Raw genomic sequence first — 13,394 nt, forward strand, 5'->3', positions numbered from 1 at the left:
GGGAAAATGTGGTTCCGAAAAGCCCAAGGAGCCTTTAAGGTCACACGTGGTGAACCCCCCTCCAGGAGCAGAGGAGGGGGTAATAATGGAAGACGCCGCCCTCGTGGCAGAGGGGGTCTGCAACACCAAGGTGACAGAGATCACTTCTCTGGGAAGCCCTATCAGCGCTCCTGAGAGGAGGCCCGACTCTCCTGCTCTGGAGGCAGTTGGGGGTTGCTTGTCTTTGTACCCAGATGCCTGGCTCAAAATAACAAAAGACAGCTGGGTACAAAGTATCATTTCCAGAGGGTAGTTCATTCCTTTCGCCACACCGCTTCCAATAGTAAGAAAAATCCCAGACATTCCACCCAGTTACAGGAAACAGGCAACTATAGAGGTCCAAACCTTGCTAACAAAAAGAGTCTTCCAACCAGTCCCAGCAGTCCAAACAGAGTCCGAAACTTACTCAAGATTCTTTTTGGTTTCAAAGAAGACAGGGGACTGGAGACCCATATTGGACCTCAGCAGACTGAGCCAATACATAAAGAAAGAGAAGTTTTGGATGGTCACGCTTCAGTCTATACTTCCCTTTTTAGGGAAAGACAATTGGATGTGCACGATAGATCTCAAGGATGCGTACTACCACATAAAAATGGCCAGACCATCTAGGGATCACCTGCGCTTCCGGCTGGGAGCCATTCACTACCAGTTTTGAGCCCTGCCCTTTGGTCTCATTACAGCCCCCAGAGTGTTCATCAAATGCATGGCAGTGGTCACGGCTCACCTGAGGCGTCTAGGATTCCAGGTGTTTCCGTACCTAGACGATTGGCTCTTACCGCCACCACCAGGCATCAACTCATTCACGCCAGGGAGTCCACTCTGTCACTCTGCAATCATCTTGGCATTACAGTCAACTCAGAAAAATCTGCCTTGTTGCCATTGCAGCATATTGTTTTTATCGGGGCTGAGTTGAACACCACCACCACCACTCTAAGACTTCCGTTGGAAAGAGTCGATGTCCTTCAAGGATGCATCTGCAGTCATAACAAATGGGTTGTCCTGTCCTCAGTCGGCCGGATTCCAAAGTCTGGGTCCGGCTTCGGCTGATGTCGCATTTCACCCGACGTCATCTCTGCTGGTCTTCGGGTATAAAAGCATCAGCCGACGCCATTTTCCTCAGTCTTTCTTGCCGCGTGGCGCCCGAAGCAGAAGCTGTTCGCAAGTGCCGGTCGGTCAGATCCAGAGATTACTACTACCGAATACTACTTCGAAGACTTCTAAAAAGCTAAGTACCCCGTTGGGGACTCTTTCTTGCCTCAGCCGATGTCAGAAAAAGTAAATAACTGTTTAACTTGTGGGAAACAAATACCTCATAAAGATTTCCACTCTTTCTGCCTACCTTGTTTAGGCCCTGACCACGAAGTAGCAGCCTGTTTAGCCTGTGCTTCCTTCAACCGACGAACGCTTAGGCGTCGGTCGGAGTTTGCTGAACAGTTTTTCGGCTCTGATTTTGCGTACATTATGCCGTCGGATCCTCCGACTACCCAAATTGTTAAAAAACGCAAAGAAAAAGACCGACACTCGCGGTCCGCGGTTTCGGCCGAAACCACGGTTAAGCAAGCCGCGAGTGTCTCGGTTTCGCGAAACCGAAAAACGGTCAATCTTCAGCCGAATCCATGACTACTACTGAGGCTCCTGCTACCTTAGTTGAATCGGCCTCTGAGGTTTTGCCTACTACTGTGGTTCCTAGTGAATTATCAGACACCATCCCTTTGGATGTCTCTACCCCAGCACGTGGTACTGCTAGGCCTCCTGCAGCCATGTCTATAAAGGCCTTTGCCAGGGCTAAAGCAGCCAAAATGTTAAATCAGTGCCTGTTAAGACCCCCTCACATAGGCCCACTTCTAGTTCACAAATGCTTACTCTGGCAGAGGATTTAATCTTCTTAATTAGGGGATCCCAATCTCACCCAGACAGGGCCTCTCAGCCTCCAGAAAAGAGACCTAGAGCAGAGCCTCCCGAGCCAGTGTCCTCTGATGATTCTTCGTATGACTCAGACATTACAGATCAGCCAGAGGCTCCTTTTTCTACTTATGAAGATTCCGATGCTGAAGAATCCATTCCATCTGCCTCTCCACCAGAGGAATTTTCCTTTGGGGAAACCTTACATGCCATGAGAGAACAATTCCAATGGCAGGGACAAGATTTCTCAGATTCAAGAAAAAGGCTTAGGACCTTTCTGCACTTACCACAACATAGGCCCTTAGCTATACCTCCAGTTCTGCCTGTTGTGGATGATGCATTTAATGATGTTTGCACTGCTCCTGATACTTTACCTCCAGCCCCTGCCAAACCAGATAGATTTTACAGGGTGCCAGACACTCATTGCCACCTATACAAGGCCCCACTTGCAGATCCTGAGACTATATCCCAGGGGCCTAAGGCAGTAGCTTCGACCTCAGCAAAAAACCCTCTCCCTTCTGAAAGGGAATCCAGGTCCTTAGAGAGATGGGGGAAAAAAGTTTACACCTCTGCTACTCTCTCAGCTAGAGCTTTAAACTGTCAGTTTCACATGATCCAATACCAAGAGTTTATGCTTGATCAGTTAACTAAGAAGCTGTCCTCTGATTACTCCTTAGATAAGAAATATGTGTTAGAAATGGTGAATAACATTCAGCAGATTAGTAACCATTCTTTAAAATGTGGCTATGATGCACTGGAGGCTTCATTTAGATCAGCCATGACTGGCACAGTGATAAGAAGGCATGCATGGTTGAAGGAACAGGTTTTGCCGGATCATGTTAAAGCAAAGCTGTTAGATGCTCCTATGGATAAGGCCAGTCTATTTGGTACACCTGCTCAGCAAGTAATGAAGAAAATGGAAGAGAAGGCAAAATCTGTACAAACAGTTAAGGATTTCTTACAGGTTCAGCCCCCAAGGTTTAGCAGGAACTGGCCTGCCAAAAATTGGTTCTTTCCAGACTCCTCAAAATCTCAAAGAGGCAGGAATAGACGCTCTAGAGGCAGAAATCAATCCAGAGGAGGTGCCTATAGAGGACGCCAGTGGCAAGGCAATAACCAGAGAGGCACAGACACAACCACTGCCACTGCAACACAATCACAGTGACTTGACTCTGACACCGCCTACCAGGGAGCAAATAGCAGCACCTTTAGGCGGAAAGTTAGCCTTATTTTCGAAAAATTGGCACTATATCACAAAAGACAAGTGGATTTTGCAAACCATAGACCAAGGCTACAGGTTCCACTTCCACACCTTACCAGTAAAAAGAGGAATGCCAAACCTACCTCCAAATCAAAAAACAGAAGCTCTAAAGCAGATAGCTCAATTAACAAAGATGAGAGCTGTGGAAAGAGTACCAATAACACAACAGGGCAAAGGATTCTACTCCAGACTCTTCCTAGTACCAAGAAAAGAGAAAAGTTGGAGACCTATTCTCGACCTGTCCGTCTTAAACACATACATCATTGTACCAAAATTCAAAATGCTGACCCTACAGCAACTTCTTCCCATGCTGGGCAAGGAGTGTTGGCTGGTAACTCTAGATCTCAAGGAGGCATACCTGCACGTCCCCATACGACCAAATTGCAGAAGATACCTCAGATTTCTTGCAGGATCAGAGCATTATCAATTCTCAGCATTGCCCTTTGGCTTATCTACTGCGCCCAGAGTATTCACAAAATGCCTGGCATCAGTAATCGCTCATTGCAGGCTACAGGGAATCCAAATTTATCCATACCTGGACGACTGCCTGTTACAAGCGGACGACAAAAGCAAGCTGACAACTGATTTACAAAGAGTCATTTGCTTACTACAAGCCCTGGGATACACAGTCAATTTAAAAAAGACAAGACTGATACCATCCCAGACAAGAACATTCTTGGGTGCGGAATTGGACACAGTAAAACAAATGGCATTCCTAACTGCAGAAAAACAAGCACAACTCCCTCTTTACTTCTTGGCATTAACAAAGCAGCACAAACTAACAGCAAGAAAAGTACTACAGGCCTTGGGCTTCATGGCATCATGCATAATCCTGGTCCCCCATGCCAGACTGCATATGAGAAAACTACAGTGGTACCTAAAGAATTTATGGTCTCAACACAGGCACAGCTTAGAAACCGAAATCCCACTAATCCCATGCCTGAAACAAGAGTTCCTATGGTGGGCTCAAGCATGCCAGTCAAACCCAGGCTTGCCCTTCCACAACTTTCAAGCAAACCAAACCATCACAACGGACGCCTCAGACCTAGGCTGGGGGGGCGCACATGTTGGACAAGTGCATACAAGGATTGTGGACTCCAGACCAGCTGCACCTGCACATAAACCAAAAAGAATTGCTGGCAGTAAAACTAGCAATCCAGAAATTCAAACCATTCCTCAAAGAAGGCCATTTAATGATAAGGACAGACAACACCACAGTCATGTGGTACATCAACAAACAGGGAGGCACTCATTCATACCCCCTATGCAGAATGACTCTGGACCTTTGGAATATGGCTCTGAGCTACAACATCCAGTTACAGGCAGTATTTGTGCCGGGAAAAGAAAACACCCTAGCAGACATGTTAAGCAGAACCACCTCGGATGCTCACGAATGGATGCTACACCCGGACATCTTCAAGGCCATCACAAAGAAATGGGGAATGCCACAAATAGACCTATTCGCATCCCCACTCAATCACCAGCTCAAAAAATTCTGCACAAGGACATGCCACTCACTAGCATGGAAGGTGGACTCTCTATCCTTCAGTTGGAAAGGCCTGACAGCATATGCATTTCCACCTCTGCCTTTGATGCACAAGGTACTACTGAAAATCAAAGAGGAACGTCCAAGGATAATTCTGATAGCTCGAATTGGCCAAGACAACACTGGTATCCTTTGCTGAGGAGCATGTCTCAGGGGAGAATGTGGCCAATACCCCTGATGCCTTTGATGTTAACTCAGAACAACTACAACATCATGCACCCAAACCTAAAAACCTTGCACCTGACTGCCTGGAACATCACATAACAGCTACTAACCCAGACTTATCCCAAAGGGTTAAAGACATTATCCTTGAAGCCCGCAGACCTTCAACAAGAAGGAACTATGCAGGAAAATGGAAAAGGTTTGTCATTTGGAGTACTGAAAGAGGAAAAGATGTCTCGAACATAGATATTGCTAACATCCTGGAGTACTTGGCAGAGCTTCTACATACGGGCCTGTCCTACTCCTCCATCAAGATACATGCATCAGCTATTTCCGCAGAATACAGCTTGATCCACCTGTCTTTTGCATCCTCTACTCAGGCAATTCCTCAGAGGGATCAAGAATGTAAAACCTCCTAGGAAACCACCATTACCAGCATGGGACTTGAACTTTGTGCTAGAAAAATTGACACTCCCTCCATTTGAACCAGCAGCAACAGCAGATCTTCAACACCTATCATGGAAAACTGCTTTCCTACTGGCAATTACTTCAGCAAGGAGGGTTTCGGAACTACAGGCCTTAATGGCAGTACAACCCTTCCTAATCTTCCATCAGGATAGAGTGTCCATGAGAACTAATCCTACTTTTATGCCCAAGGTGGTATCCAGAGTGTCTTTAAACCAGGCAATCCACCTACCTACCTTCTTTCCCAATCCACAGAACAGGGGGGAAAGGCTGCTGCATACCTTGGATGTACATAGACAGTTACGCTACTACCTGGACAGAACCAAAAGTAACAGAAAAACTGACCAGCTTTTAGTAGCCTATGCAACAGGAAGGGAAGGAAAAGCAATTTCCAAACAGACAATCTCCAAATGGATAGGAAATTGCATAAGATTCTGTTACTCCTACCATGGAAAACCAGTTCCACAGAACATAAGACCTCATTCTACAAGGGCTACAGCCACTACCACAGCTTTCTTACGAGGAGTGGCAACCAAGGACATTATTGAGGCGGCTACTTGGACCTCCGTGCATACATTTGCCAAGCATTATAATTTACCTCTATACTCTAGATCCCGAGCAGGGTTTGCCTCTGCTGTATTGCAAGGGATCCTAACTACACCATAATTCTTCTTCCTCCTCCCTAGTTTGGCTATGGTATTCTACCCATTTGTTATGACTGCAGATGCATCCTTGAAGGACATAGTACAGTTTTGTACCTACCATAAATGTAGATGTCCGAACAGGATAGCATCTGCAGTCAGGATTACCCACCCTCCTTCCCCTCTGTGGTACTCCTAGGGTATTTACCCTCCTAATAGCTAGCTGGGGGGGAGTCTCTTATGGTGTATTTGTTTGTATATATGTACATACATGCTTATTTTTTGTGTTTCCCTTCTACTATTTTGGAAACATTGGCATTTATCCAAAATTTAGCTTTCCTAGAGGGCAACTGGCATCTGGGGCAAGAAACACTGAGGAAAATGGCGTTGGCTGATGCTTTTATACCTGAAGACCAGCAGAGATGACGTCGGGTGAAATGCGACATCAGCCGAAGCCGGACCCAGACTTTGGAATCTGGCCGACCGAGGGGCTGCCTGACGACAAGACAACCCATTTGTTATGACTGCAGATGCTATCCTGTTCGGACATCTACATTTATGGTAGGTACAAAACTGTACTTTCTAATTCGTCAACATGTCAGCATCCTGTTATGAAAACACAAAGCACCAGCATTAGAAGTTCTGAAAGTATTAGACATGATGGCAGCAGCAGTTCTAGCCATACCACTTGCTCGGATGCACATGCGGGTTCTTCAGTGGCTGTTGTTCACTCAGTGGTCTTACCAGGAGCTACCCATGGATCACAACATACTGATCACAAATTCTTGCAAGAAGGACCTGCAGTGGTGGCTGACCTCACTCCATGTCATGATAGGATGTTTGTTCTACCCTCTGCAGCAGCCACTGTGACCATGGACACTTCCCTGATAGGGTTGGGGGGGCATTTTCAGGGAAAGACTGCCCAACTGCCCAAGGCACATGGACTGACCAAGAGACACATCTGCATATCAATGTCCTAGAGATGAGAGCAGTACTTTTATCGTTAAAGTATTTCCAGGACTCTCTTCCTCAGGGCACGATTGCGATTCAGACAGACAGGTGGTCTGGTATTTGAACAAACAAGGAGGAACCAGGTCTTATCCTCTCTGTCGAGAGGCTCTCAGCGTTTGGCAGTGGGCTGTTTCCACCCAGCGCTTTCTGTTGGCAATGCACATCCCAGGGAGATCCATCGTGATAGCAGACAAACTTGAGCAGGGCAATCTCGTTGCCCCACGAGTCGTCCCTCAAGAAAGAAGTTGAAGACAGGATTTTCAGCAGATGGGGCCAGCCTTGCTGCGACCTTTTTGCCAATCACATGAACACGAAATGCAGAAGCTACTTTGCCCTGATTCTACTTTGCCCTGATTCCCCCTCCGGGGGAAGCCCCAAGGGACGCACTTGTATACGATTGGCCTCCAGGTCTCCTCTGTGCATTTCCACCAATCCCATTGATACCAAAATTTCTACAGAAAGCAAAGTCCCTGGAAGGGACCATTATACTTACAGCCCCTCACTGGCCTTGTCAGATTTGGTTTCCCTTCCTTCAACTTCATCTGGTGGAGGATCCTTGGATCCTGGACCCAGTTCCAGACCTTCTGACACATCCATCAGGAGATCTTCATCCTTCTTTGCAGTCCCTAAAGCTGACAGCTTGGCTGCTCCAGTTCCCATCATAGCCAGGTTCCATAACCTTTCCAACGAGACACAACAGATCCTTTTGTCCTGTCATGAATCTTCTCCCAGAAAGCTATATCTGAGCAAATGGAGGAAATTCTCTATATGGACCTCTAAAAATAATATTAATCCTTATGAAGCTCCTGTGGCTTCCATATTAGAATTCTTGACTATGATTTTCAGTAAAAGAGCTGCAGCAGCAACAGTTCGGGTTCAGTTGGCTGCTATCTCTAATTTTCATCTTGGATTTGAAGGTGTAAATATCATGTCTCACAAGTTATCCAAATCATTTCTTAAAGGGACTTTTCATATTAGGCCACTTGTGAAATTTCCCTATTCCCCATGGAATCTAAATTTTATGCTCTCACGCATAATTCCTCCGCCATTTGAACCAGCTTCATCTTGTGATCTCAAATTCTTGTCTTGGAAGACATTTTTCTGGTAGCTATCACTTTTGCTCACAGAGTGTCAGAGCTTCAGACTTTATCCATCAAGCCTCTCTATTTGATATTTCATGCTGACAGGATTCCACTTAGAACAAATCCCTCATTCTTGCCTAAAGTTTGCACTGAAACCAATCTCAACCAAGTTATTGATTTGCCAGTTTTCTTCCCCAATCATTCTAACAATTTAGAGTATATGCTGCACAAACTTGATGTTCACAGACAGCTCAGATTTTATTTGGATAGAACAAAAGATTTCAGAAAATCAGACCAGCTTTTTGTCTCATTCTCAGACTCCAGAAAAGGGAGACCAGTGGCTACAACAACACTCTCTAAATGGTTATCTGATTGTATCACCTTTGCCTATTCAGCTGTCAATATGCCTTTACAACACAAGATCAAAGCTCACTCAACCAGAGCAGTTTCTACATGATCTGCATTTTCTGCCTGACTTCCCATTGACAACATCTGTGCAGCAGCCACTTGGTCAGAACCTCATAACTTTATCAGTCATTACAAAATTGACAAGGTCTCTAGGGACAGGGCTTCCTTTGGATCCACAGTCCTGAGAATTATACTCCCGTGAGCCACCCGAGGTTGATGATGCTTGGGATGCTACCCATCAGTAAAGAATGAACGGTGAGCTAGAACAACTTCACATAAAGAAGTTATGTATTTACCATAATGTTCTATGTGAGTTGTTCATCTCGCCTTCATTCTTGTGTCCCTCCCTCCTTCCCCCTCCTGGGCTGATAGATGGCCGAGATGCTGGATCCATCCTGGTTACTCAAACCCTCTCTTCCTTTTCTATAGGAATATAAAAATGACATATGGTATTAGTATAAGCAGCAAACAAGATCTGAGGTAATTCACAGGTGCATCATGGGCTAGGGACTTGACCTCGAGCTTTGCAATTGGCCTTATCGTTGCAGAGGGATCGGCTCCGAACCCATCAGTAAAGAATGAAGGTGAGATGAACAACTCGCATGGAACGTTATGGTAAGTACATAACTTATATTTTGAGAGTCAGAAAAGGCTTGAGGAACGGAAGAAAGCTTCTAGCAATACTGGCTGTGTACTGTGCGAGTTTGATATATGTATATAATGTGCGTGTAATATATACATAAAAAGTGTGTGTGTGTGCATATATATATATATATATATATAGAGAGAGAGAGACAGTGTGAGCGAGATAAATAATTAAATATATATGTCTGTGCCAAATAAATTACTATAAGATTGAGTTGCAAGACGGAGACAACAAAAGTTTATATTCGCGAGCGTCAAGATCATCATAAATTTTCCTCTGGTAAGTAAACGATCGGCGAACAAAACAAAAGCAAACCTTAACAAATAAAACCCACCCAAATGGGGGGCTGTGCCACCCCCATCTAAATATACCATGTCCGAGATCACACTACAGTGGAAAAAAGGACAAAGTTCACCATGTGGCCAACTGACTCCTTTTGTGGTGAAAACTTACTATGATCTGGATGTTCATGAGTGTAAACATTCGTCATTTCCATCTCTTCATTTTGCGACTCAGCATTATGGTGTGTGTGTGTGTGTGTGTGTGTGTGTGTGTAATATACATATATATATATATATATGAAATCTAGATAATGTGTGTGTGTGTGTGTATATATCTATATATATATATATATATATATATATATATATATATATAGATATATATGTATATGTATACATGTGTGTGTGTGTGTATATATATATATATATATATATATATATATATATATATATATATATATATATGTGTATATATATATATATATATGTGTATATAAAATGCAATGCATACAATATGCATACATAATGCCTCTTCCACCAGTGATGGCTGTATGGAATTTTGGTGTAAAACAAGTACTGAATCTCCTAGGGATGAGGGCACCTGAAGAAAAGTTTTCTGACCTTAACACTAGTTGAACTTGGGTCACATGTACCATTGTCAAGGCTGTATCCATCTGTACTATATACCTTGCTCGTCTAATCCTAATCATAACTTTGGGTGGGAAAGAAGAGAATGTAAGGTGGGTAAATCCAGATGTTATTGATGTAATATTATAGTAGTGACCTCTCTTTAAAACTTTTTTTGTCTGAATAAAATTCTTTCTGCCTGACAGTTTACCCCAGCACACCACCCTTATGTGTACTGTGCAGGATAGTATGTGCACACTTCACATACTGGGAGTCCCAGTGTTTTAAATGAACTTGTTGGTTTGTTGGCAAAAGGAGAAAATTTTGTCTCAAGCATATTATGCTGTTCGGTAACAACATACCACAAGTTAATTGCATATACATTTCATTATCCCAACACACCACAAGCTAGTACATTCTATACCCCAACTATTTCTTTCAATAAACTTTTAATTTGATTACTTACTCCTGGTAATTGTTCATATCCCTGACACCTCAAGCCATGTTCAAAAATGTAGAAGAAATTTGTTCTTAAGAGAGCAGCGTGTGTGGCTCCATATGTTTTGCTCAATTTGTATCGTTGCATTGATTTTGATTTAATGCAGCATGTCTGTTGAATTACTGTTCTTTCTTTATGTATAGAGTGAGAAACTGTGAAAAGGTACTTTGGCGTAAATAATTGGTAATAGCTTACTGATAAACACAAACTCAAAAATCTGATCACTGATACTCATTCCAGTATTTGTACTTTTACAGGTTTTATTGCTGAAACTTGTAAAATCTAAAATTAATACTTTACAAATTATTAAAATAAAGAAAAATCTTATTGCCTAATTAGGCTAATAATAAATGTTAAGTTGTCTATCTCGCCTTCATTCTTGCTGGATGGGTTCGGAGCCAATCCTCGGCTCCGACTCGGCCAATACTAAAGCTCGAGAGCTAATTCCACCGGCTCGAGGCTCCCCTATACCCCACAATGCTAGGCGGTAACTACTTAGATCGCGTTTGCCGCTTAGCTGACGAGGTGCTTTTCTACCGGCTCTGGCAGGTTAGTGGAAAATATTTTCTATTTTCACAAATCTTTAGACCCCTATTATTTACCTTAGATTAACTTTTAGTTTTAATTCTCTATTTCATTAGATCGACCCTCTTTTGCCCATAATCCCTTCCTTTATCCCCCTTTAACTTTAGGCCTTAGGCCCCTTCCCCTCCTTCTCCTAGTCCTTTAGTGTGACTGGAAATTAATATTTTTTCTTAAAGGCCTGTGTGTGTGTGTGTGTGTGTGTGTGTGTGTGTGTGTGTGTGTGTGTGTGTGTGTGTGTGTGTGAGTGTTTCTTACTTAGGCCTTTAGTATGTCTAAGGACTCCAAGGTCTCAGGCTTCAAGAAGTGTGACTCGTGCTGTCAGAAAATGTCTCTGACAGACGGTCACACTTCTTGTGTGTATTGCCTGGGACCTTTGCACCTGCAGGACTCATGTGCTGTGTGCCATGGTTTCACCCTAGAGTCCTGCAGGAACGCAAAAATAAATTGATTTTGCGTGGCTTGTTAAAGTCTGAAGGCTTCCCCGACACAGACTTCCAGACAGTCGGCTCCGGCTTCTGAGACGTCCTCTGGAAGCATCAAAAAGGCTTCGACATCGGCTCCGGCTGGAACCGATGTTTCCAAGCCTCATACTGTTACCTCGGCTCCGGCCGGAGCCAAGGCTGATAAGACTTAGTTGGCTCCGATACTCATATAGGAGCAACCTTCGAGGAAGAGGTCTAGGTTCCCCTCCATCAGCTCCGTTCACTCGGCACCGGGATCCCCTCTTCTTTCGGAATGGAGCCATAGATCGCATTCCTCACGGTCTTCCAGGCTATCTGACCACGATTTACAAAGGGTTGTGAGTAGACTTCTCAAGTCCGAGGCACTGGCCCAAATGCTGCATAGCCCGACTCAACAGTCAGCGGCTATTTCCATCCCTCAATGTGTTCCTCCTCCGACTCCTTTGAGCTCGGAGCCAGGGTTCATCTGAGCCATGACTGTCGGCGCGTCGGCACCGATACCTTCCTTTTCGGCTCCGTCGTCTGCTCCGATCTCCTCTTTGGAGGGATCTCGGCGCAGAGCTTCCCTCGTCGGCTCCGAGGGGGCGAGTGGCATCGGACCCTTGTCCGACCCCACTCTCCCTCTCGGGGCTTCGGAGCTGGTGAGTTCAGCTCCGACATCGGCCTCGGAGCCGTCTCTGTCGGTGCTGGGGGGGGGGTCCTTGTCTATTCGGAGCGGGGACCTCCAGCCTTGCCCGATAGGGGTGCCTTCGAGGTCATGCAGAGCATGCTAGAACCAGTGTCTGCCCCACAGTCGGCTCCGTCAGCCCCTCCATCTTCAGTGCCTGTGGTGATTTCTACCCACCCCCTTGCATCAGACCGCAGAGAGCCAACTCCTCAAGTTTCCCCATTGGGAATTTCCTCCTCTTCCGAGGCCTCTCCTGACCCAGTAGGAGAACCCCCTAGGAAGTGGCAGTGTAAGAGGAAGCACATTGACTCCCCTGAGTCTATCACCTCTGACACTGACTTAGAGGAATCTAAAGGTTCCCCCCGATCCCCCTCTGAGGATGTCTCCTTTGCTGACAACTTTGAGATCCTGAAACAGAGGGGGAACTGGCCAGCCCTTAACCCTTCAGAGGATGAGTCAGTGTACCTTGAGGCTTTCGGCTCTCGCCCTTCCACCTCCTGGGTGTCCCCTCCCTTTGACCCCCTTATGGAAGTGGTGGCAAGGAAGGCCTGGACGGCCCCTGATTCAATGGAACCCACCCCGAGGAGGCCGTCAAAGTTTATTACTGCCCCTAAAGATAAAGACTTTTTATCTAAAGGTGTCCCCGCCGATGCCATGGTGGTGGCCGCGGCCACTAAGAAGGAGTTAGCCGATCCTTCGGTACCTGTCCATCCTCCTAATAAGGAATCTAGGACCATGGACAGGTACGGTAAGCGGATGTTCTCATCAGCGACCTTTTCGATGCGGTCGCTGAACTACTTATGTCACTTCACTCATCTCCAGAGAGATTTACTCAAGGATATGGGTGAAGCGATAAAGGATCCAACAGCTGAGGGGTTCCAAGACAGAATGAACTCCCATTTGGCAACCCTGAACTCCATCGTTAACTCCTCCATGTGGCTCATCTCATATGCTGCGGATGGGGCGAGTAGAGCCGCAGGCACAGGCGTTGCCTTACGACGTCACGCCTGGATGCGGCTGTGCAACTTTGCGGACCCTTTCAAGGCATCCTTCACCAATTCCCCCTTTGATGGATCATCCTTGTTTGGTCCCCAGGTGAAGGATACATTGA

General features: G+C 45.4%; 1 protein-coding gene across 2 annotated transcripts in view; it reads left to right on the top strand.

Annotated features, from left to right (window-relative positions):
* NT5C2 (5'-nucleotidase, cytosolic II) overlaps window positions 1-13,394 on the top strand; it is a 2,665,542-nt gene that overhangs the window by 1,046,181 nt on the left and 1,605,967 nt on the right. The window lies entirely within an intron of this gene.

This window comes from Protopterus annectens, chromosome 14.part0, assembly GCF_019279795.1.
Source record: "Protopterus annectens isolate FY-2018-M chromosome 14.part0, PAN1.0, whole genome shotgun sequence".
Lineage (NCBI taxonomy): Eukaryota > Metazoa > Chordata > Ceratodontiformes > Protopteridae > Protopterus > Protopterus annectens.